Here is a 26,326-nt window from a genome sequence, read left to right as displayed (position 1 = left end):
TTTTCCTACCTATTAAGATTTTAGTGTAACCAACTCTAAATTTTCTTCATAACGTAATTAGGATTATAAAAATGATCACTCAATGACATCAGGGGTTTTGTTTTTTAAGTAATTTATATATTTACTTTACATCTCTCTCATAGCTTCCCCTCTCTCCCCTCCTCCCAGTCCCTCACGTTCAACCTCCCTTCCCATCAAGCTTCCCAGCCTCCCTTTCTCCTCAGGAAAAAATGGGAGGTCTCCATGGAGATCAACCCACCTTGGCATAATCAAATTGCAGTAAGGCTAAGAGCGTCTTTCTTTTATTGAGACTAGACAAGGCAGCCCAGTTAGGGGAAGGGATCCAAAGGTAGGCAGTGCGGTCAGAGATAACCCTGCTCCTGCTTTAGGTGTCCCACATGAAGACCCAGCTGCATAATTGTTACACACGTGCAGAGGGCCTGCTGCAGTCCCATGCATGCTCTCTGGTTGGCCGTGCAGTCTCTATGATCCCCTATGGGCCCAGGTTAGTGGGCCCTGATTCTGTGGGTTTTCTTGTCGTGTCTTTGACCCCTTTAGCGCCTATAATCCTTCCTCCTCCTCTTCCACAGGATTTCCCAAGCTCCACCTAATTCTTGGCTGCGTGTCTCTGCATCAGTTTCCCATCAGCTGGTGGATGATGCCCCTCAGATGATAGTTATGCTAGGTGTCTGTGGGCAAGTATAGCAGAATACCATCAACAGTGTCACGGGTGGGCTCTCTCTCATGGCACCGGTCTCAAGATGGGCCAGTCCTTGGGTGGCCATTCTCTCCATTTTTGCTCCATCTTTACACCTGCACATGGTGTAGGCAGGACAAATTGTGGGTCAAAAGTTTTGTGGTTGGGTGGTTGTCCCAGTCTCTCCATTGGAAGTGTTTTATGGTTCCAGGAGATGGCTGGTTCAGGTTCCATATCCCCCATTGCTAGGAGTCTTAGCTAGAGTTACCCTCAAAGATTCCCGGGAGTTTCCATTGCCTGGGTTTCTAGCTCATCACAGAGATGCCCCCAGACATACCAATTCCAGCTCTCTCTCCCAATACTCTTTCCCTCTGTCTTTCCACCCCCGCCCCCCCCCCGCACTTGATTTTTCCTCCTCCCCCACCCAGTTCCCTCCACCCACACACCCCCAATGTCTATTCTATTTCCCCTTCTCAATGAGATTCAAGTGTCCCCCACCCCATGGGCCCTCCCTGTTACTTAGCTTTTTGGGGTCTGTTGATTGCAGCATGGTTATCCTATACTTTACGGCTAATATTCACTTACAAGTGAGTATATACTATGTGTGCCTTTCTGGGTCTGGGTTACCTAACTCAGAATGATTATTTTTCTAGTTCCTTCTATTTGCTTGTAAATTTCATGATGTCATTGTTTTTGATGGTGGAGTAATAGTCCATTGTGTAAATGTACCACACTTTCTTTGTCCATTCTTCAATTGAGGGACATCTAGGTTGTTTCCAGTCTCTGGCTATTAAGAATAAAGCTGCAGAGAACATAGTTGAGCTAGTACCCTTGTGGTATGGTGGAGCTTCTTTTGGGTATATGCCCAGGAGTGACATAGCTGGGTTTTAGGTAGAACTATTCCCAATTTTCTGAAAAATCACCAAATTGATTTCCAAAGTGATTGTACAAGTTTGCACTCCCACCAGCAGTGGAGGAGTGCTCCCTTTTTTCCACATCCTCTCCAGCAGGGGCTGGCACTTGAGTTTTTGATCTTAGTCATTCTGATGGGTATAAGATGAGTTTTGATTTGGTTTTCCCTGTTGACTAAGGATGTTGAACATTTCTTTAAGTGCTTCTCAGCCATTAGAGATTCCTCTGTTAAGAATTCTCTGTTTAGATCTGTGTCCATTTATTTTTTAATTGTGGTGTTTGGTTTGTTCATGTCTAGTTTCTTGAGTTCTTTATATAGTTTGGATATCTGCCCTCTGTCAGATGCAGCTCTTTTCCTGTTTTGTATGTTTTGTCCTTCTGATGGTGTCCTTTGCCTTGCAGAAGAATTTCAGTTTCATGAGGCCCCATTTATTAATTGTTAGTCTTAGTGCCTGAGCTGTTGGTGTTTGTTCAGGAAGTTGTTTCCTGTGCCAATGCATTCAAAGCTATTCCCGACTTTCTCTTCTATTAGATTTAGTGTATCGGGTTTTATGTTTGTCTTTGATGTACTTGGACTTGAGTTTTATGAAGGGTGAAAGATATGAATCTATTTGCATTCTTCTACACGTAGACATCCAGTTAGACCACAACGTTTGTTGTAAATGCTTGCTTTCTTTCTTTCTTTCTTTCTTTCTTTCTTTCTTTCTTTGTATAGTTTTGGCTTCTTTGTCAAAAATCAAGTGTCCATAAGTATGTGGGTTTACTTTTGGGTCTTCAATCCAATTTCATTGATCAACCTGTTTTTATGCCAATATCATGGGATTTCTATTTCTATTGCCCTTTACTACAGTTTGAAATCAGGGAAGATTTTACCTCCAGAAGTTCTTTTATTGTACAGGATTGTTTTAGATATCATGGTTTTTTTGTTTTTCCCTATGAATTTGAGTATTGTTCATTCAAGGTCTGTAAAGAATTGTGTTGGGATTCTTGATGGGGATTGCATTGAATCTATAAATTGCTTTTGATAAGATGGCTATTTTTACTATGTTAATCCTATAGACCCATGAGCATGGGAGTCTTTCCATATTCTGATAGCTTCTTCAATGTCTTTCTTCGGAGATTCGAAGTTCTTGTCATACAGGTTTTTCACTTGCTTGGTTGGAGTCACACCAATATATTGTATATTGTTTGTGGCTATTGTGAAGGGTGTCATTTCCCTTATCTCTTTTTCAGCCCATTTATTGTCTGCATATAAGAGGGCTACTGATTTTTTTCATTAATTTTGTATCTATCTGCTTTACTGAAGGTGTTTATCAGCTGTAGGAGTTCCCTGGTATAATTTTGGAGGTCACTTATGTATACTATCATATCATCTGCAAATAGTGATACTTTGACTTCTTCCTTTCCAGCTTGTATGCCCTTGATCTCCTTTAGTTGTCTTACTGCTCTAGCTAAGACTTCAAGTACTATATTGAAGAGATGGGGAGAGTGTGGGCAGCCTTGTCTTGTCCCTAATTTCAGTGGAATTGCTTTAAGTTTCTCTTCATTTAACTTGATATCAGCTATTGGCTTGTAGCATATCTCCTTTATTGTGTTTAGATATGTGCCTTGTACCCAAATCTCTCTAAGACTTTTAGGATAAAGGGGTGTTGGATTTTGTCAAAGGCTTTTTTAGCATTTAATGAGATGATCATGTGGGTTTTTTCTTTCAGTTTGTTTTTATGGCAGATTACATTGATGGATTTTTATATGTTGAATCATCCCTGTATTTCTGGGATAACGCCTGCTTGATCATGGCGGATGATGCTTTTGAGATGTTCTTCGATTTGGTTTGTGAGTAGTATTTTATTACATATTTTTGCATCAGTGTTCATAGGGAAGATTGGTCTGAATCTTGCTTTCTGGCTGATAATTTTGGTGGTTTAGGTATCAGAGCATGGCCTCATAAAATAAATTTGGCAGTGTTCCTTTTGTTTCTATTTTGTGGGATATTTTGAGGAATATTGGTATTAGCTCTTCTTGAAAGTCTGGTAGAATTCTGTGCTAAAACCATCTGACCCTAGGCTTTTGTTGTTGTTGTTGTTGTTCTTGTTGTTGTTGTAAGACTTTTAATGACTGCTTCTATTTCCTTAGGGATTATATGTCTGTTTAAATAGTTTACCTGATATTGATTTAACTTTGGTAACTTCTATCAAGAAAATTGTTCATTTTGTTTAGACCTTCCAATTTTGTAGAGTACAGGTTTTTACAGTAAGACCTAATGATTCTTTGGATTTCCTTAGTAACTGTTGTTATGTCCCCCTTTTCATTTCTTGGATTTTGTTGATTTGGATATTCTCTCTCTTTCTCTCTCCCTCTCTCTCTCTCTCTCTCTCTCTCTCTGCCTTTTAGCTTCTTTGGGTAAGGGTTTGCCTATCTTCTTGATTTTTCTCAAAGAACCAGCTCTTGGTTTTGTTGATTCTTTTATTGTTCTCTTTGTTTCTAATTTATTGATTTCAGCCCTGAGTTGGATTATTTCCTGCCATCTACTTCTTTTGGATGAGTTTTGTTTTTTTTTTTAAATCTTGCCTTTGGTTTATTTGTAAAAACAGCATAGTACACTGGTCATCTATAAATAGTGCATAGATAGGTGTGTCACACCAGTCCATCTGTCTTCACATTCGCAGAAGCTTTTTCTGCATTTGGGGCATATATGTTTAGAATTAAGACATCATCTTGGAGAATTTTTTCCTTTGATGAGTATGAAGTGTCCTTTCCCACTTCTTTTGATTAATTTTGGTTGAAAGTCTATTTTATTAGATATTAGAATGGCTACTCCAGTCTGCTTCTTGGGTCTGTTTGCTTGGAAAATCTTTTTCTAGCCTTTTACGCTGAGGTGATGTCTATCTTTAATGCTGAGGTGTGTTTCTGGTATGCAGCAGAATGATGGGTCCTGTTTCACATCCATTCTGTTAGCCTGTGTCTTTTTAGGGGGGAATCGAGTCCATTGATATTGAGAAGTATTAGTGACCAATGATTGTTAATTCCTGTTATTTTGATGGTGGTGGACATAGCGTGGTGTGTGTGTGGTGTGTGTGTGTGTGCGTGTGCGTGTGTGTGTGTGTGTGTAGACAGAGACACAGATAGATTTTAAGAAACAAGATCTCAAGTGGAGGGAAAGCCCAGGTTTTAAGGCCACACTGGAAAACCAGAAAAAAGTTGTTTTATTGTTACAGTTATCTAAATTATTCCCTCTTTCTTGGTGAAATCAATCTTTTTCTTTTTTTAAACAATGGCCTTCCCATGAGTCTCATCTGCCCATGGAAGACAATCTGCTTTACTCAAAGTCAGCTGATATAAATATAGTCTTGCCCTCTAACCCCTTTACAGAAGCATCTAGAAAGTTTGGAGTGGTAGTAAATTGCCTATATACCTAGCACTGAGGAGGCTGGGGTAAGGGGATCTTGAGTTCTAGGTCAGCCTGGGGCGCATAGTGGGACACATGCTCCAAAAAGAAGAATGGGGATAACAGAAGGGAAAGGGAAGTAGGGATGAGATGGGGGTGGTGGGAAGGGTGAGGTAAAATCTGTATTTGACAAAATATCTAGTAGCACAACTTACAGTTTAGCCCATAAAATTAACTATCACAAGGAGTGCTACTCCGTGATTTAAAACAAAAACAAAATAGGCTCAGTACACACAACATGTTGTCCAGAACTCAAGGGAATTCTGCTGAGTGAAAAACAGCTGGTCTCAAAAGGTCACGCACTACACAATCCCATGTATGTGACAATTTGAAAACATAGCCAAACTGCAGACATGGAAAAGATCAGTGGTTGCTAGAGGCGTGGGTGAAGGGGTGCATCCACAGGGGAGGGAGGTTGTCTGCGGGGTGGACTCCGTCATGGCTGCAGTGGCAGTTTGGGGACTGTGTGCCTGTGATAACATGTCATTAAGCTGTACACACAACATCCCCGTGCCAGCCTCCTGGGTTGGGTACTGTGCTGTAATTATGCTGGAATCAATGGGGTAAAGTGAGTGGGAGGTAACCAGACCCTCTAAACCATGTCTGAAGCTTCATGTGATATAACCTGGGATTATTTCAGAACAGATGATGAAGGAGGAAGAGCAGACCAGGAGGGGGAGGAGCAGGGCCCGGAGGAGGAGGAGCAGGACCAGGAGGAGGCAGGAGAGCAGGAGGCTTTGTAGCAAAGAGCCCACATAGAGACTTCCAGCAATAAGCAGAGAAGCCTGCTGAAACAATATGCTCATTACCAATTTATTATTCCTTTTTAACCATTTCTCTGTGTGTGTACAAGTGTGTGCGGACATGTGTATGTGCTCACACTCTTGTCACGGCATACATACAGAGAAAAGAAGATAAAGATGGCCTGTGGGAGCCAATTTTCTCTTTCCATCATGTGGGTCCCAGGGATCAAAATCAGGCCATGCAGCTCAGTTCAGCAGTCCATGCATTCACTCTCTGAGCTATCTCACTGATTACTTTTTCTTTCTTTTTTAAAAGATTAAAATAAAATTTTTTTTCCAAAATAAAATTAGTCAAGAACCTGTCTGCTAAAAACTGTTGCCTAGAGTCAGGTACAGTGGTACACATCTGTAATCCTAACACTTGAGAGGTGAGGACAGGAGGATCAGGAGTTCAAGGTTAGCCTTCGCTACATAACAAGTTTGAGGCTAAGGTTGGACCCAAATGATACTCTACCAAACAAAAAAAAAAGGAAAGAAGGAAGAAAGGAAGAGCTGAAGTAAGGGAAGAAAGAAGAGAGAGAAAGAAAGAGAGAGAGAATGCCTGATGTCTAGCTGGGTGTGGTAGCACACACCTGAAATCCTAACACATGGGGTCCAGCTGAGGCAGGAAGATCCAGGGCATAAGATCAGCCTGAGCTACACCAGACTAGTGGCAAGACCAGCCCTCAGAGCTGGCTGACCCATTACCACCACCACCACCACCACCACCACCACCACCACCATCACCACCACCACCACCATCACCACCACCATCACCACCACCACCACCATCACCCACCACCACCACCATCACCACCACCACCACCACCACCATCACCACCACCATCACCACCACCACCACCATCACCCACCACCACCACCATCACCACCACCATCACCACCACCACCACCACCACCACCATCACCACCACCACCACCATCACCACCACCATCACCACCACCACCACCATCACCACCACCACCACCACTACCCCCCATATGGTCCCCTGCAGCTGCCTGTTCTCTAGTGGTGATTTGAGCCATGGACATCGACACCCTCCCCAGCCACTGCATGACCACAAACTCAGACATGGCCTCAGCGGCAGTGCAGGCTAGGACCTCTCCTTGGCCCTAGGCAGCAGGGCTGGCCACTCACAACAGGCTACTCCTCTCCACCCTCACGTCTCTCTTTCTAACACTCAAGCTATCCCACTTCTCTTCCTCTCCCATCTGACCTCTACAGAGTTGCACATCGTGGTGGCTCTGTGCTGAATAAGGCAGAGAGGCAAGGGAATGTCTACGGCCTGCCTGTGCTGGTCACTAGAAGGCAGGTCTGGGGGTGGCATGACCGTCCACAGGTCTCTCTCCATCTTCCTTCCTCATCCTGTGCTACACTGCCTGGATTTGACTTGATGGTCTGATTTTTTTTTTCTGAGTCCTAGGCATAAGACAGCTTTGGCCACCAAGCCAAGCATCAAACTAAGATGAGCAAAGGACTGCCATCTGCTCTGCCTCTGACTGATACAAAAACAGCACCACCAACAAGGGATCTCTTTGCCCATTGCCGGGGGAAGGGGATGCCCCGCTTCTTAAAACTACTGCAATAACAATTACTTTCCATCCAAGTTTTGGCAGGAATGGTCAGGCCAGAGCTGAAACAATTAGCCATGGTAACTGAAGAACGAGTCTGAGAGCCGACAGTTGAGGCCGCGCAGATCCATTTACTCTGACTCTCCAGTTGCAATAGCCAAGTTGTTTTTTTAAATAACAGTATTCTAAGAACCTTGTAGGCATGACCTTAGGGGACCCCGAGGAGTCAGCAGCCAGTCGCCTTTAATAGGGTTACTGGATATGACTGGGCTTATGGGAAATATTAGTCCTCACTATTGAGCTTTGCCAGTGATGCACCTCAGTCCTAGCAGCCTCATCTTCTTCTTCTTGCTGTTCATTTCTCTCCTTCCCTCCAAGCAGGATGCTAGGAGAAAAGGGTTGACTGACTTCGCTGGCCTGGCACTTCCTGATGCCTCTTCCTCCATGGCCATCCTGGGGCAGCAGCCTTGGTGGGCTGGCTCCCTTCCTGCCTGTGGTTCCTCATGCTGACTCAGGGTGCCTGGGCACAGTCTGCAGTCCTGATGGAGCAGGCTTCATGTTAGATCACATTTCCCACTGTCATTAAATATTCCTGGAAAACAAGATGCTCAACAGAGCGAGCATGGCCAAGGCCATCTGTGTGCTCGATACTCATCATTAGCAAGCGAGGACCTTGTCATCTGGTCCATGAAGTAGAGAGAGTTGCATCAGCACCTGCCCGGCAAAGATGTTGCTTTGGATGTCCATCTAAACATCAGAACAAGATACCTACAAGCAAATTACAAATTGATGCCCCCTATAACAAAAGTCCTTGCGTCACTGCAGCCACCTGACCAAAGGGGAAAATATAGACTTTCCCACATCAACACTGACAGACACTAGGCACGTAGACCTTTTGGGTCACAAATATCCTTAAATAATTATGTCCACCACACAAAAGACTTCTTGAATCCATAATTCAAAACTCCTAGACATCTGGTGGGCAACACTTAATGTAGACGCTCAGCATTGCCTAAAGTGCCAAGAATTAGTGAGGACGCTTGGCTCATAAGTGGGACACTGTATCGCCCCCGCCAAGGCTCAGGGACTATTTCAGAAGAGAAGGCAGAAAGAACCTAAGAGTTGAAGGATGAGAGATGTGACCAAAAACACGTCCTCTGGACATGACCTAGTTAGTCACTGCATTCATGAACTCACGGCAGCTGCGGCTGTCTGTAAAAGGAGACTGGTCCTGTCAACATCTCATCACCGATAAAGATAAAAGAGCAGCCCATGAGGTCTGGCTCCTCCTCTGCAAGACTATTGGTTGCTAGGGATGGGGGGGTGCAGAAGGGGGCAGATGTCTTCAGTGTTGTAGCCAGCGGTAAGCTGTCCACATCCCAATAAATAATCTTCCACCTATGTTCGAGGAAGCCACTTCTGTTAAACTCAGTGAGTCTCTCATAGAAAGGAGACGTGAAAGCAGGAGGGGGACTTGGAAGAAGGTTCTAGTTAGAGGGGGAGGGCTGCGTGGGGGGAATGAGGGGGAAAACAACTAAAATTCATCGCACGCATATGTGAAACCAGCAGAGAAGTTTTTTTAAAAACCTCCTAACCATATAAACTATTTTAAGAGGCCAGTTTTTTTTTTTCTGTGTGCTGTGGTATTTGTAGTGATTTCCCTGAGCTGCTCACCTCCCAGGAATGTGAGCTGGTAAAGGTGAGAGTTTAATTCCACAGGACAGTGGTCACATTCCGTCTTCATGCCAAAAGGGGGTGATAATGCCCTGCTCTGCCTCTGTATCCCAACACCCAGCCAGTCAGGGCCACACAAGCACTAGCCTTGTTTGTAGAGCATATATTTCATCTCAGGGACCACACTAGGCACTTCTCTGAAAAAATTTTTCAACAGCCTATTCATTCATTTTGGTGCTGAGGGATGAACCTAGCTAGGACTCCCAGAATGCTAAGCCCACGGCCAGCCCATCACCGAGTAAGACTTACAGCCTGCAAACCAGTGCTGTTGGCTTTGAACAGCACAACAAAAGCCACCTCTACACAACAAAAAGGCCAGACCTCTGGCTGAAATCCAGAGCAGCAAGTGTTCCAAACTGAGGGTCCCCTCATCCCCTGCCCTCACATGGGCATTTCCTGCTCATCCATCCTAAGGTCTCCATGCTGAGAGAAAGCCAAGGTTACATGCAGGCGTTCTGGCCCATAGCTACTACTAAAGTCCTAGCTGGTAGCATCAACCACCTCAAACACAAGTGAACCTTTGAAGATTCTAGGCCTCGGTGTTTGCACCATAACCACCCGAGGTCCCAGTTGTTGTCAGTAGAGATCGTCCAAGGGGGTCAGTACAACCTGTAACACGTCACATCATACCAAGGACAACAACAGCAAGTTCCTTAGTGAGTGCTGTCGCTTCTAAGAATACTTGTGGTTGTCCAGTATTTCACGCAAGAAAACTTTCATTCCTCTGAAAACTAAGAGCTTACATGTGGATGGGGCTGGAGAGATGATGACTCAGAGGTTAAGGGCACTAGCTATTCTTCCAGAGGTCCTGGGTTCAATTCCCAGCAACCACATGGTGGCTCACAACCATCTATAATGTGATCTAATGCCCTCTTCTGGCCTGCAGGTGTACATGCAGATAGAGCACTGTACACACACACACACACACACACACACACACACACACACACACACAATGGACTAAATGAACCAAAGCTTGCAAAGGTTACAGCCACTTTAAAGGGCTGAGTGACAAAATCTGGTTGATCTACAGGCCATACTGGAGGCTCCTAGCATCACTCCCATGTCAAGCTTTTGGAACCGCCAGAAGGGAGAGCAGGGTCTTAACCCTGACCCACAGGTCCCAGTAGGGACAGGCAAGAACAGGCTGTCAGAGGAGACCGATGGGAAGGTGTTAGGATTACAACACTGAAGGGTGACATGACTGACAACTGTATAATAATGTTCCTAAGACAAAAAGACTGGATAAGTGTTTGGAGTCTGCACGTGCCAGAGTCCTCCATTGTAACACACTCTATACATGCGTTGAAATGACACTCTGTGTGTCATAGTTAGCTTCAGCTGTCAATCTGACAAACCTACAGTCGCCTATGAACAGACTCCTTTGAAGAACTGCCCAGAGCAGATGTCACTAACGTGACATACTTCATTCTGTGGGCATGCACCCTTGATCCCCGGGGACATTTTATTGAGAATCACACAAAAGTGGCTTCTTGTCAGAATTGATTACGTAATGAATTACATAGCAGCCACCTTTAGTAGTGGCCGTCTTCACTAAGCCGCTCCAGTCAGTCTCACTGGTTCCGTGTTGTCTAAACCTTACCTCCATATCCACCAAACACTGTATCCCATAAGCATGCATAATTATTAGGTGCCAATCAAAAGCCCCATGCATATAGGGAGTGTGCATTGATAGTTCTTTTTTAAGAGATGACTGGTCCTATTCCAGGTGTGTCCTTTTTAAGAAAGAAAACTGAGACAAAAGCCCTGGTCCTTCTTCCCAGCAGCCAGTGAGTGGACCCTGTCGGTGAGCACAATGGCCAAAAGGAAGGCTATCAAATGCAGCATGGGAATTCCTTGCCTATCTCCACCTTTCCCAGCCAAACAAGACAGGGTTCTACCCTGGGCAGGCCAGTAAACTGAGTGAAAGAAATTGGGAGTGTTGACCTCAAGGGCAGATGCCTCAGACAAGTTTTCTCCCAATGTGAGCTTGAGAACAGAAAGAAAATCCCACGTGTGCCCCAGTGAGAGGGCAGTAGATGTGGCTGGTCCACCCTCCACTCCCTGGCATGTGAATAAACAGTTTCACGCTCTGTCCTTTCCTGGAGGATGAGCTGACCCACTGGGGCCATGAAGGTTGTTTCTTCCGTGGGTACAACTGGAAGAGTAGCGTTAAGAGGGGTTCTTGGTAGAGCTCACAGAAGGACAGGCTCTCAGCCATTCCAGCCTAGCGCTCTCCCTCTCTCTCTCTCTCTCTCTCTCTCTCTCTCTCTCTCTTTGTTGTTGTTGTTGTTGTTGTTTCGAGACAGGGTTTCTCTGTGTAGCCTTGGATGTCCTGAACTCACTCTGTAGACCAGGCTGGCCTCGACCTCACAGAGATCTGCCAGCATCTGCCTCGCAAGTGCTGGGACTAAAGGCATGTGCCACCACACCTGACATCCTTGGTGTTTTTCATGGAGTGAGAATTCACTGTGGTGAAGAGATAACCATAGAGAAAGCAAAGAGAAGAGATAAACAGGACATATCAGTAGACACCAGGAGAGGAGACAGTGGAGCACCCTGCAAAGCTTGGCCCAGACACAGCTTGGTTTCCATGGCAGCCAGTAGCCAGGGGAGGAATGAGTACCAGGATGCTTTGTGAGACCTCCCCTCTCTCCACCTCTCTTCTGAACAGCAACCGCCATGCTTTGTGCACAAATATCAATGTAAGAAGACAGCTAGGCAGGTAACTGGCAGCACTCAGAGTTGACTTCTATAACCAAATGAAGAAGCACCCACCATGACTAAATTCTATATACAGAACAGGCCCCTGCCCCTCCCTCCATTTCCCTAGAACAGTGTGGGCCCCGTGGACACATGGCTTCTGCTTAGATAACTCCTCTCATCTGTCATTAGCCTCACATCCATCCCTTGGAGCCTAACAGGCCTCCCTGGGTATGGTAGGTATTCAAAAAATACTAAACAAGGGCTGGAGAGATGGCTCAGCGGTTAAGAGCACTGACTGCTCTTCCAGAGGTCATGAGTTCAATTCCCAACAACCACATGGTGGCTCACAACCATCTATAATGTGATCTGATGTGCACTGTATACATATAAATAAATAAATATTTTTTAAAAATACTAAACAAATACTAAGAGGAAAATCTTAGGAATGTCTTGTATATTTTTTAAGGTCCTTAATGCCCGCTGGGTCTCAGGATGTACGTAGTTCCTATCAGCACCACAAACATGGCATCAATACTGGCCAACTGGGTGGGAAGCCATGCCACATTCGTTCCACCCATAGGCCTCTGGGGAGCAATCACCTCCATGTGTAAAAATGCAGAGACTAAAAATCTCTCATTGGCTTCAAGGGCAGTGTCTAGCCCAGGCAGGACTTCATCCTGACAAAGCCAACTTCCCCCACACCCCCACACCCTCACACCCCACCAACAAAAATGCAATGCAGTTAACATCACTGATCCACAAGCCACACTGTTGGTGATCTGCTATGGCTGTCTTCCCCAACAGAACCCAGGCTTAGCAGCAGGCCCGTTTGAGGAGCAGCCTTTCAGGCCTGATGTCCTCATGAAAATAAGCTCCGCTGCCTATTGCCTTCCTCCTACACCAACCCATGTCCTCCCACAACTGCTCATGGGAAGAAGAAAGAAGGCACCCCCTTCCTCAGACAGTGATGCACTAATTCACGTCCCTTCGTGGAAAGTCTGGTGAGAAGAGACACCGTGGGCTGGGGCTGGGGCCCATTTGGTTGATTCCTTGCCTACCATGCATGAGGCCACGGATTTGAGTCGCAGCACTGCATGAACTAAGTGCTGTGACACATAGTTATGATCGGGGAATGGAGGCAAGGGTAGGTATCAGAAGTTCAAAGTCATCCTCGGCAACACAGGGAGTTCAAGAGCAATCATTGTTCATTTGAAGAAATAAGGAGAGTCAGGTACACGCACCCCAAAAGGCGAGGCTAAGAGAGGATGACCAGGAGTTTGAAGGCAGAACTTCATGGCAACACCCGGTCTCAAAAACAAACAAAGCAAGCCAGGTCTGAAGGCACCGATTCATAAACCCAGCCACTTGGGAGGCTGAGGCAGAAGGAGGTTAAGCCTAAGGGCTAGTCTGAGCTACAGTACAAGTTCCTAACCAGCCTGGGCAGTTAAATGAGAGTGTCGTGTCATCTCAAATGTGTGTGTGTGTGTGTGTGTGTGTGTGTGTGTGTGTGTGTGTGTGTGTGTGTGTGTGTAAAGGTTGTGGCTCAGCAGATAAAGGTGCCCTCCACCAAGCCCAGACAATCTACCTTTGACCCCTGGGTTCCCACATGGCAGAAGGAGAAAACCAGCTCCCAAAAGTTGCCCTCTGACCTCCACAGACATGCCATGGCACACACGTGAGCATGCAGACACACAAACCAACAAATACACAGAGAGATAATTGAATAAACAATAAAGTTAAAATAAAAGATTAGGTACAGCTCTGGGGGGTAGGCCAGTTGCTACAACTATCATGTATAAATGGTCCTGAGCTCACTCTCGAGTGCTGAAGAACAAGTAATGGGTGGACTGTGCTCCCTCCAGCTGTTAGACTGGCAGGGCAGAAAGCAAAGTGTGCCTGTAGCTCTGCCCTTCCCCTGGCTCTGTGGACTCCGCAGGGTCCAGCCATCCCTCTCCCTGAGAGCACCATGACATAGTGACGTCTGCATCAGAGTCATGCAGCCCAGCATTTCCCTCGTGGCAATAGTACATCTGTGAGGCACCAGATGTTTGGAATTTCCAGCTGCAGGGAAAGAATTCAAGTAGTAGATACTAGAATGCCTCCCCTCTTTCCCCTTCCTCCCACCCCCCTACCTCTGGCAGCCTTTGGCACAGAGAAGGCTAAATGCTGAGAAGTCATGCTTATATTAGTTTCTTTGTTTTTGTTTTGTGGGGGGGTTGTTTTTGTTTGTTTGTTGTTTTGTTTTGTTGAGACAGGGTTTTTCTGTGTAGCCCTGGCTGTCCTGGAACTCGCTCTGTAAACCAGGCTGGTCTCAAACTCAGAGATCCACCTGTTTCTGCCTTGTGAGTTCGGGGATTAAAGGCGTGCTCCGCCACTGCCAGCTTCAGTACTTTTTCTTATTGCTGTGACTTAATATTGACAAGAAGCAACTTGAAAGTGGGGGGGGGGGTTGTTTTGGCTTACAGTTTAAGGATCCTTATAGACTATCATGACAGCAAAAGCCTGGCTGCAGGAGAGGACAGCATCTAGTCACACCATGCTTGAAGGAAGCAGACAGCAGACCAGAGGTGGGGTCTGGTTATAAAAACCAGAGCCAGGCATGGTGGTGCATGCCTTTAATCCCAGCACTCAGGAGGCAGAGATAGGCAGATCACTGTGAGTTTGAGGCCTATCTGGTCTACAAAGCAATCCCAGGATAGCCAAGGCCTCAGGAAAAAAATAAAATAAAATAAAAAATAAAAAAATAAAAACAAAAAACTTAAGACCAGTCCTCTAGTGAGCCACCTCCTCCAGTGGGGCTCTACCTCCTGAAGGATTTGTAATCTTTCAAAGCAGCGCCACCAGCTGGAGACAAGGATTCAAACAGGCCATCTTTAAACCATAATACCATTATGTAGTACTCTAGCTCACCTATGGTCCCACCTACAGACTAAAGCCCCAGGGCCGCAGAGCTCAGATTTGCACTCACAGGTAAACTGAGTCAGGCACAGTGAGAACAGCGGTCAAAAGGCCAGATTTAAGTCACAATTTTGCTTCTGCGCTCTGTTTTACTAGCAAATGACAACCACTCAGAGACCTGTAGTGATCTTGGACCGCCTTCCGTTTCCCTCTGTATAGCGCAGAGAAGCCTCACCCGTGGTTCCTGGGACGCCTGGAAGATCTCCCTGAGCACCAAGGGCAGCAGGAGGCACCTGCAGCTCAGGGGACAGTAGCTCTAGCCAGTGTCTGTTAGTGTTAGAGACAGGAGTATGTACAGTAATAAAAATTATCCAGGATCTGGATCTCTAACCAGGTGGAAAGAAACTCAACACAGAGTTTAGACAGATGCTCTATATCTCAACAAAATTCAAGGTGAGAGATATTGGCTTATATAAGGAAACCCAAACCAAGACCTCAGCATACGCACTCACTTGAGAGGCAGGAATTTGTTTCTGGAGGGCTGGCTGGTCCAGTAAGGTGGGTAATTCAAATCAATGAGTCGATATTTTGACTCCAAGCTCAGTTGAGCATCACAGGAGCCTGGCTTAGTATGTGTGCCCAGGGATGCCCCACTTCTTACCTAAGACTCTCGCTAACTCCATACAAGACTTGCCAGGTCTCATGCTCCGTGTAACTGCTCTCTACCAAACCGGGGCAGCCCCAGGACTGCAGGGGCCGGGCCGAGCTGTTTCAGACACCCAAACATCTGTTGTTCTTGCTAAGTAAAAACAAGTGACTAGTCACAGCAAAACCATGAAAGAAAACCGCATGTGACCTAAGGATTTCTGACTCACCCTTCAACCTGGGTACTTTGTGACATTCCAACCAAAGCTCTCAGCCACCTGCAGCAGAGCTGAGAACTGCAGTCCCTTTGTCTCCCTGGCTCAGTGTAATTACCCCTGCCCCCAGATGGCCTTTGCCTTCAGAACAAAATAAAGAAAACCACCTTCCTTTCCTAAGCCCAAGTGACTAAGAAAAGCTGGCAGGGACCCTCCCTCAGACCATAATTGTGGGAACCTCTTGCAAAACAATTTTCGTTGCCAGATAAACTGTGTCTTTTCCCAGCAGCCAAGCGCCACACCTCAGAGACGGGGTGAGAGATTTCCTTTAAGATACCACGGAGCAGATGTGAGGAACCCGGCCTCTTCTGCCCACTAGGCAGAGCTTGTGTAAAGTCAGCCTGTGTGCATGGCGCCTGTGCTGTACTAGCTAGCAGTGTCCTGAAGCTCAGGCCTGCAATCAACAACCTCCTGCTGGCAGAAGGGTCACACTGGACACCAGTAAAGACCTTTTCTCTGCAGGACGGGCAGCTGAGACAAAGCCAGCTGTCCAAGAGAATACGAGAAGCCAGGAAAGCACCATCTTCACCATGGAAACAGTACCAGAGTGAGTTGCCATGTTCCGTAACACATAGCTCAGGTCTTCTGGGTCACACCTGATGAACCTGGGGCCACACCTCAAGCCAAATGCAGCTCCCATAGATTAGATTGCATGATTAGCTGAACACAGTGAATTAAGGGTCCGATCCTCCACACTGCCCATCCTGGGTGGCCTGTGAGGAGCTAGGAATCCTGTCAGGCTCCTTCACAGCACAGCAGAGAAAAAAAAAAAGTACACAAAGCCCTCATCTTGAGAGCCTTCCCTCCCCTGAGCTGCCAGGCCCCGCAGCTCAGCCACCTACAAGTGTCAGGCTGCCAACAGACTGTCTCTTGTCCACTACACACCAACCAGTGGGTACAGTGGTAAAGGCCTCCGCGCCAAGGCGGTGGTCAACAATACAGAGATGACACGCTGGCAGGGGTGCGAAAGGACCGCCTAGGCAGCAGAGTGAAAAGGAAGGAGTCCCGGGCTCTGTGGAGAAAAGTGGCCTGCACCATGATCAGGACTGGGCACCATCTTGGGGCATCAAGAAACCTTACTGTTCAAGCACAGTATTTCCACGGAGGTCTCCCACACAGACTCTGAAATTCTCCATCAGAGTCACACTTCCAACTTAAGTTCCTCCAATGCATGAGCGCAGCCTTAGGTGGAGACAGTTCTCTCAGCCCATTTTTTGAAAATTGTTTAATTATTTTTATATGTGGGGATGTTTTGCTTGCATGTATGCCTGTGTACTGCATGCATGCAGCATCCTCAGAGTACAGAAGAGGGCATAAAATACCATGGGGCCAGAGTTAAAGACAGCAGTGAGCTGCCAGGTGGGTGCTGGGAACTGAACCCAACTCCTCCGGAAGAGCAGTCAGTGCTCTTAACCTGTGAGCCATCCCTCCAGCACCACTCAGTCTATTTTGTCTATGATGAACTATATACAATAGACTTCATAAGGCTCCAGTTCAACCCCATGGCCATCAGGCACTACCACCTTTTTGCTCGATCGCGCCCCCTACTGGCCTCCAGCAGAACAAATTACTTCTCTTTCTTGAAAGGGGCAGGTGCTGCAGGAGTCTGGAGAATCTGGTATTTTACCCTCCATCAGGGTGGTTCTGAGCCTCAGGCATCTCAGGAGAAGGGCCATCATTGAAGACCCAAAGGGTTTCTGCGCCCTGGAGAGTGATCTTTGAACAGCCTCCCCAGTCAGTTCATTCAGACATCTTGAGCACTGGCCTGGAGTATCCTGCAAGCATCGTGTTTTCAATTAAAGTGTTTTATGTCAGTAAATCTTTTTATGCATTATTTAAAAATAAGTCAGGTTTAAATGTGAGGATCATAGCATTCTGCAACACTCCAAATCGGTCCTGCAACTCCAAACTCGGCAGTTAGCAAAGGGCGGGAGAGTCTGAACCTGCAGGAAAGAAACAGTCTCTGAAAGAATCCAACACTCCTGGTCCAGACACCCTAAGACAGCCCTCCTCAGAGTCTGTGTACTGAGGATTATGTGTAAAGTGACAATTTTGACATTTCTCCAAGGGAGCGTCCAGTCTTGGGTTTGGGTGGACCCAAGGACCTGCTATCTGTAGATGCTGTGCAGAGAAAAGTCAGAAGTGACCGTGGCTGGTATCCAGGGGCTCTCCACCCCTAGGGCACTACTACTGGTCACACTTGAATTATGTATACAACTTTTACCTAATGCATTACATCTTCATAAGCTGGATGCTCTAATGGTGAAAATAATAAAGACATGAACAAAAATGTTAAGAAGCCAAGAAAGAGTATAGAATGTTCTAGAAAGACCTCCTTACCAGGCATCATATTATTATTATTTCTACAAGGTAAGTCCTGAACATTCATTCATCACCTTCCTCCTTTTTTGGCCTGGAGCTTCTTGAAAAACAAGTCCAGTCCTGACCCCTTTCCTCACATCAGGAGGAAAGGGGAGGGGACTCTCCTCACCCCCACAGTCCTAAGCCAAGGCCGCTTTCTGTCTTTGGAAGAAACATTCTGCAAAGCCATTTGGCAGCGTGAGTTAGAAGCCTAAAAACAGTTTACGTTCGTCCACCTGGCAATAGCCCTCTCTGGAAAACCGCTGGAAGGAGTAAGTCAGAAACTTGGACTTGTCTTCCAAAGAGGGCTCAATGAAGCTTTATATATAGCTATTAAAAGCTGGCAACAGTGTATCCGCCTCACCGTATGGGGATGGTTAAGTAATTACAGAGCGTCCAGAAGATGGGATATGCTTCACAATTTCAAGATGGCACCTTCAAGGCTATTTAATGATGATGTGGAAACATGGGATAGTTTCCATGGTGTTAAGTGGGAATCTATAATACAAAATCAAATACACAGAACAGTGAAAGTACCTATATGTGAACATATACAGAGGACTGGACAGGAATATAAACTGTCAAAGGGAATTGCTCTGGGTGGTAAGATTACATCTCCTTTTTTAAAAGTGTTCTTTGATACTTTCTATACACTACCTTTATAGATTTTTAAGTGACTGAAAAGAAATTTCTACCAAGAGAAAAAAAAAACCCCTAGCTAGTGATGCGGGCTAAGATTAATAGGTTTTCTATATGGAACATCAGGTTAACTTTACAGTAAGAATCCCGAGCTTCCCCCCCCCACCCCACCCCCCACCCCCCATCCCAGCCTGACAGCTTTTCCTTGCAGAATCAAACTTGGTGTCAAGTTCCCAAGAGCACAAAGGAGCAGGAGGTGAGGGTGAACTGGGAAGGTTTGCAGTAAGAGCAGTAATACTGTCAACCCAAGCTGTATCTCGGGACACCTGACTTGGGCTACCCAGCCACTTGTGTCCAAACAAGTAGTGTCTTTTCAAACACCATAAGGGCAGCAGGAGGTTCTGTAACCACTGCATTTATACTTGGAGACTGTTTCTCATAAAGTGCCAGATACCTGCAAACAACCTAATATGTTGAAGATATGTTCAACCCAGAATTGGACGGTGAGGAAGGCAATGGCTTCTGGCTCCTGAGACAGCTCTGCCCAGCTAGAGTGCTGAAGCTTCTAAACCCCAGCTGCAGGGAGGACATCCCACACTGCCCAGCACGTTCCTGGTGGTCATAGGCAGCCCATGTAGCGGTGGCTTCCTTGAAACCGAAGACCTGTTTTCCTGCGGCATTTGATGCTCCCAACTGCTCTCTCCTCCAAGCCTTTGTGTTTAGATAACACAACCTGCCTCTCCAAAGAAGCTGGCTTCTACGCACTAGCATCTGGAACAGGACCCACTGTTCTGACTTTTAAAAATGGAAGTCACAGCACAGTAGAGATGGCACTGGTGGTGTGCGTGTGTGAAGGAGAGCTGGCCACACTCTCACCGTCTGCCTCACTCAGGAGAGCAACCCGGCTCCTCGCCTGGGCAAAGCAGGAGAGCTGGCAGGCTGAACAAGTCAGCTACCACCCACGCCCATATCCAGGGCTTTGAGTTGGCCCACCCCAACATCTGTACTATTTATGAACTTTTGGATCCCTTGAAGGAGCTGGTCCTGCACAAGCTCCATGGCACGGAGCAACAATGGAATATCCAAGGGGAGTCCCAGTGAGGATCCAGTATTGAAAGAGTAGAAGAAGCCAGAGGCCTTAAAACAGACCAATGACTCATTGCAATGAGCATTTGCAAGCAATACTGGGCAATACTGGTATACTGCGTGACACATCACAGCTTCCACAGCAAGAATTTTGCAGGAGGGGGCGGGGAACGGAGAGTTGCAAGGGCAGAGGGCAGATATGGAGCGATGGGGAGATGAGTAAAATGGGGTGTGTGATGTGAAATTGACAATCAATAAAAAGGTTAAATAAATAAATAAAAAGAAGCAGCCAAGCCTGGAGTGGTGACACACACCCGTAACCCCACTGCTCAGGAGGCAAAGACAGCAGGATCCCAAGTTCGAGGCCAGCCTGGGCTACGTACCAAGATTCTATCTCAAAAAAGAGGAGAGGGAGAAGGAAGGAAGAGTAAAGGGGAGAGGAAGAAGAGGACGAGGAAGATGAGGAGAAAGGGGGCAGGAGAAGGAAGGGGAAGGTGAGGACTTACCTGGTGTCACATGTTTGCTGGAGTCAGAGGCAACCTCAAAGCTGCCGACTCTCCTGCACCCGGGTGGCCCAGCGCGACCATGTTCTTTCTACATGAGCCTCCCCTTTCAAGGACACTCCAAAGGCAACACTATGGAGGTACACTTTGTAACTGTGTCTCTGTGCTCTGTGCACGTAGCATTGCCTGGAATCACACCGCAGCAGCTCGCCCTATGTAATGATTTATGCAACGGCTTGATCTGGCATGGAGCTGACAGAACAAGACCCTGATCCAAACCATGCACTTGGAAACCCACCACTGCAAACTCAGCAGCCACCGGCTGGCTGAGGCTGTGGGTGAGCGGCCTCCCACTGGGGTTCAAGACCAACCCTGAACCTTGGAAGACAGTGTTTTATTTAACTCCCTCACAAGGGTGCCTGGTTAATGTGATATTTTTCCCCCAAGCTTATCTGGGTACAGTTAACATATCACGCCGCCTCTCCTTTGCCCAGTCTCCGTTCTCTCCATGAGCAGACGGGAGCGATGTTTATTTCTTGCATAGCTGCAAACTTCCAAGCTCCTCGAAGCTCCCATGGCAGCCCTCGGACTCTGGACAGCTGTATAGTAAGATGCGACGCCTGAGCAGGAGCGGAGGGAGAGAGAGGCTTGCTGGACAGAAGCCAAGGATGCAGCAGGAGGAGACGAGATGGGGCCAGGAAGAACCTGCCACCAAGCTCAGACTTCTCCACTGGCCAAAAGAGACTGAGCGAGGGAGAGAGAGTTACCCTGAAGAAAGGCAGCCCCCAGCGCTCCAGCTGGTGTCCCCAGCTCTCCCAGTGTGCATGATGGATGTGTCGTCCTCACTCACTAGGTGATGAGGAGAAGAAGGAGGCGGGAGTTGCTCCCCAGAGGCCCGCAGGCTGGCTTCAATACCTGTCCTTGATACGGCTAAGGCCAGCCAGACAGGCGACCCGAGCCAACTTCTTCCACTAATACGTGTGCGGAACCTGAGAGAACATTGCTGTGGCCCTTATTTCCTCGGTTCCTAGCCCATCAGGTTTGTGGTCAGTACCACTGTCATCAGGTGCTTGCTGCAAGCCAACGACCGCTTAAAATGCAATCGATATTGTACGATACAGCAAGACGGTTAAGTGCAATGTTACTGTTTTGAAAACTGCAAAGTAAGCGCACTTTCAGAGTGCTCACCACCAAAGGTGATCATCAATGAGGTCATGCGGATGTTAATTAGCTTTAGCAAGCCACTCACCCCATATTCATACTGTAAATTGTGTTAGGCAAGATAAGTACGTACAATTTTGTCAATTAAAAAAAAATTGTATTTAAAAACAGCCAAAGTATAATCGCGCATTGCTTAAAGCGGGACATGTTCTGAGATGTTGTTGTTGTTGTTGACAAGTGTATATTTAGCAGTGAGGAAACTGAGGCACTTTCTTGGAGCAGTCAGGAAAGGCAGGCTTCAGATCCAGTTTGACTATTGAGCACGTGTTGCTAAAGACATATCATTCTGTTTCCCGGGAAATGCGTGCTGAATAATTAATCAAGGCCATCAGTCAAAAGTCTTTAGGGAACTGTATTTCTTCTAAATAGTCTGGTAAAAAAAAAATGTGTCCTCAGGGGTTGTGGATGTAGCTAGTGATAGAAATACTCGCCTAGTTTCCTTCAGGCCCTGGGGTTTAGTACTAGTGCCAGAAAAACAAAATGGAAAACGAATGAAAAAGTTGGCCTAGGGCTACAAGATAAGAAGCAGAGAGAAAAGCCTACCCGGTGTGATGCTGCCGGTTCCCATGATAGAGATGGCTGGTTCACCATCACAGACAGGCAGACACCACCAGGTGTCAGTTCCCTTGATGGAGATGGCTGGTCACCATCACAGACAGAAAGATGTCACCCACCGGGTGTATAATGACTCTGTCAACGGGGCTGAATTTTAACTCATACTTTCTTCCTTATATGTGTGTGTGTGTGTGTGTGTGTGTGTGTGTGTGTGTGTGTGTGTGTGTTGGATACATTTTAATTTACTTTTGCCTTTACAGAAGTTCCAAGTCTAATCCCTCTCCCCAGCTGTTCATCATCCAGTTATGACAACATGTCCAGAGTTAATGGGAAGGAAACGGGGAGCTGCCTCCTGGGAGCACCCAGGAGCTGGAAAGTGCTGGGCTGGGAGAGATGCCACAAAGCAGGGACAGGGCAGAGCCTAGAGGTGAATGGTGCCAGCTGAGCTCAAGGGTTCTGAAGGTGAGCTAAGTGAAAAAAAAAGTTGGTTCGGGTGTGTCATTTTCGTTGAACTAAAAATGGACGAAGTGGCATGTCACTCTGTTTCTCTTCTCACGAGCTAGAAAATTGCATGGTGTGCACTTGCAGTGTTTCCTGGGAAGGCCTGGATGTGGTAACAGGGGTGAGGCCAGGCTCGGCTCAACCGTGGGAAGAAGCAAGGTGCACACATGACTCCCTCAACCAAAACAAGGCACAAGAGGTTCTGGGAATGAAAACCACAGGTGATTCAGCATACGGGAGAGGGGACAAGACAGGGCACGTGGGGACGTCCTCATCCCACCCCAGCACTTAGGGAGAATGTTCCAAGAGGGAGGAGGGGCAGGCTCTCCATCCCAGGTAGGAGGCAGGAGGCCAGATCATAAGAACCCTCAGGCGAGTCCTAACCACCACTCACTCACCCATCCTGAAGGCTGCACCACACAGCTCAGACAAGCTTCGACCCAGAAGGAGCCTGTTACGGCTTGAATTCAACTGTTCCACATGGGCTCAAGTCTTTGAACACTTAATCCTCAGCTGGTAGCGCTGTTCTGGAAGGTTGGGGAGTCTAGGAGGTAGGCGGTAGAGCCTTTCTGGGGGAAGTGGGTCACGAGCGGTGGGCTCCACCCACTTCCTGCCTCCTTTCTGCTCCTGATTGCCGGTGCCGGTCCCACCACGATGGACTGTGTGTCCCTTATTAAACCAGGAACCACAATCAACACTTCCCTCCCTAAACTGCCTAGTCAGGTATTGCGTCAAGAGCAGCGGGAGAGAGGGAACTCCGCTGGGAGCAAGCTGGCTTCCGGAGGCCCCTCCCCCAGCAACGCTTGCTCAACAGACACATCAATCGTCAATGGGCTGGTGAAGTCCATTGACTGATCAGAATCAGTCCCCTCGCTGTAAACACCGCACTTAAAGGATTTAATGGAGATCTCTGTGCACAGCAGCTAGAAGAAGCCTGCTTCCCTCAGAGAAGCGGGGTAGGGGTGGGGTGGGGCGGTGGGGGGTGGGGGTGGGGGTGGGGATCAAGGCTGCCTGCCCTCTCTAGTTATGCAAATGACTCCCGAACACTTCTGGATGTAACTTGCTTCCTATTGTTATCCCTGATGAAGAACCAGAGTGTCTTTTTTTCTAAGGGAAATGGACACTCTGGTTCTTCATCAGGGATAACAATAGGAAGCAAGTTACATCCAGAAGTATAAGTCCCTCATACTCACGGTCCATTGTTAAAAGCTGATGGTTTGTTTTTAAATCCAAGCTGATAACTTCTATTATGTATTAATAAATTTAAGACACTTACATTTAATAAAATTACTCATATTAAAAAAAAGAAGAAGAAGAAGAAGAAGAACCAGAGTGTCAGAGAGGTTCAGACCATCGGCCCTGGTCACTCGTTGGTAAGTGCGCAGAGCTAGAATTGGAGCCCACGCAGTTTGCTTGAGGCTCTTCACAACTCAGTTGCCCTGATATGTCTCAGTAGGCTGCCACGCCCTAACGCCCAGGGAATTCCATACAGGTGGGAATCCCTGGGTTCAACACAGAGCGATCCAAATTGGAATGGTGTCTCAAGAAGGGGTTTATTCATCCTGAAATGTTGGGGACATGGCTGGTCCATGCTAAGAACAGTCTTAGGCTTCTCCCTGATAACATGCCAGCAAAGTCTCCGGCAAGTTTGATGAAAGGCAGCAATCAGCAGTTTCCACATCTCCAGCAATGCAACAGCAGCTTAGATGAGATTTAAGGGAAAGCTAGGCCATGGGGTGACAAGGATAGAGCACACTATCTCCCACTGCCTGGCCTCAGCTGTCACTTGCCCACAGTGCACTAGATTAGATGCCACTTAGGTTTGGAAGGTGGAGCCAAAGTGACAGGTTAAATGCCAGGTTGTACAGGTCCCCTCTTGTTGCTCTCAACCTGCACAGTCTGTGACAGGGCAGTCTTATAGACAGCTGCGGGCAGCGGTCTCCTGTGGCCCCAACCACCTTGAGAGCCTGGAATTGTCCCCTGAGTTGTTAGCAGCCTTGGTGTCTCCTACCAAGGACTCATAGCTTCAAGTCTCCAATGAAGAGAAAGAGTGGATGGCAGGTGCCAGGCACATCCCTAAGACACAGGCTCTTGGCCCTTTGCAGGTCCTGTAGGCCAGGCATTTTCATCTGCAGGTGTGACACTCTCACTAGGGTCTCAGAGTAGGCCTTCCTGGTTTTGGCACATCCGTGTGAGAGGAAGGAAAAGGGCCGTTAGTTTCGGCTCTCCAGGAGAAGGGAAGAAAGCCAACTGCAGTCACAGAGAACAGCGAGCATCTACCCGCCAACAGCTGCAAGCGTGTTCTCAGAGGCTTCTGGAGCAAGGGCCACCACAGATGCCCAGGGTCAGGCTCTCAGTGGCACCCTCCTCAGGGAAGCACAAGCACACGCTGGCCTGCTGCAGACATTACTCTTATAGTCATGCCTCTGACTTCTTTTCTAAATACTGTAAGGATGCAAGTGAGAGGCAAGTCTTTTCTGGGAGCCACATGAGAGTCCGCATGGATGTGCTGGGGCGTGTACATGGCACAGGTGTGCTATCCTGTTACTCCAGCTGTTCTAGAAGGATCTCAACTGACTCTTAACTCCAGCTGCCCAGAGGCAGGGATGTCAAAGAGGTAAAGGAGAAGCCAAGGAAAGGCTGGGCCCAGGATGGCAGGACCAGAGGAGAGTGGAGAAGGCCAATGGCAGGGCTACCCCGCTGTTCCCAGAGCATCAAGGAACGGGGTGCTGACTGCATCCCCAGGTCTGTGTTCCTGAACTGCTCGCATCTTACTGAACCAAACCTTCACCTCCATTACCCATTTTTTTATCGTCTTAGGAATTAATTACCCAATTGCTCCAGGCAGAAAGCTGTCGCTGGAAGAAGGCCGCAGGCATTTTGCAGTTGCCTGCAGAGCAAAACAAGCCATGTTTGATGCTGAAGAACAGAGGGGTCCTTGGAGGGCGGGTTCTGATGTCCAGCGCTTACTTCGTTCTGACTACATCTAACGTGGCTAGTCCTCTGACAGAGCTCACCAACGAGGCATCTGCCAGCAGCCGAGGAGTATAAAACCACTTCAAGAGGACATCTGCATGTAGGACTGTCTTGCGTCGATCTAAAGACTTGATTTTTTTTTCTTAATTCAGGGTACACAAGAGTAAGTGTCAATATATGTTTGAAAACAAAGAGAAACACCACAGGAGCAAACATCCAAAAAAATAAATAGTGAAAACACCCCAAGCATCCCAAGGCACGGCTAAGGATCCTGAGTCTCTTTCACTCCAGATGGCCGCTTTTCCCCCAACTACGGAAAATATCTCCCGAACTGCCTTCCCTAGGATGTAAAGAATAGTTTCGTGCAAGTGATGTCAACTAAGACTGGATAAGGAGCTGGGGGAGGGGGAGGGGGAAGGGATGTCTCATTGAATAAGGTGTTTGTCAGGCAACCATGAAGTCCTGAGTTCAGATCCAGTTCCTAGCATGCACACAAAAGGCCTGGCTTGGTGCCATGCACTCATAATCCCATGCCAGGGAGGAGGAGACAGGGGACCCCTGAAGCCTGTAGGACTGCTAGGCTAGCACACACACACACACACACACACACACACACACACACACACACCCCTGCACACACACATACACACACACCTACACACACATACACACCTACACACACATACACACACATACATACACACACATACACACATACATATACACACACATACACACATACATGCACACACATACACACATACATACACACACATACACACATTACATACACACACATA

At 47.2% G+C, this 26,326-nt stretch overlaps 1 long non-coding RNA gene across 1 annotated transcript in view; it reads right to left on the bottom strand.

The window, feature by feature from the left end:
• Positions 1–23,145, bottom strand: part of LOC311594834 — a 112,502-nt gene extending 89,357 nt beyond the window's left edge. Inside the window, exon 1 of the long non-coding RNA XR_014778230.1 lies at positions 22,949–23,145. This is a non-coding gene — a long non-coding RNA (uncharacterized lncRNA). The remainder of the gene's footprint in view (positions 1–22,948) is intronic.
• Positions 23,146–26,326: the final 3,181 nt, after the last annotated feature.

The sequence above is a fragment of the Acomys minous genome (assembly GCF_964271855.1).
Source record: "Acomys minous genome assembly, chromosome: 3".
Classification (NCBI taxonomy): domain Eukaryota; kingdom Metazoa; phylum Chordata; class Mammalia; order Rodentia; family Muridae; genus Acomys; species Acomys minous.
This window is presented reverse-complemented; position numbering and strand designations above follow the sequence as displayed.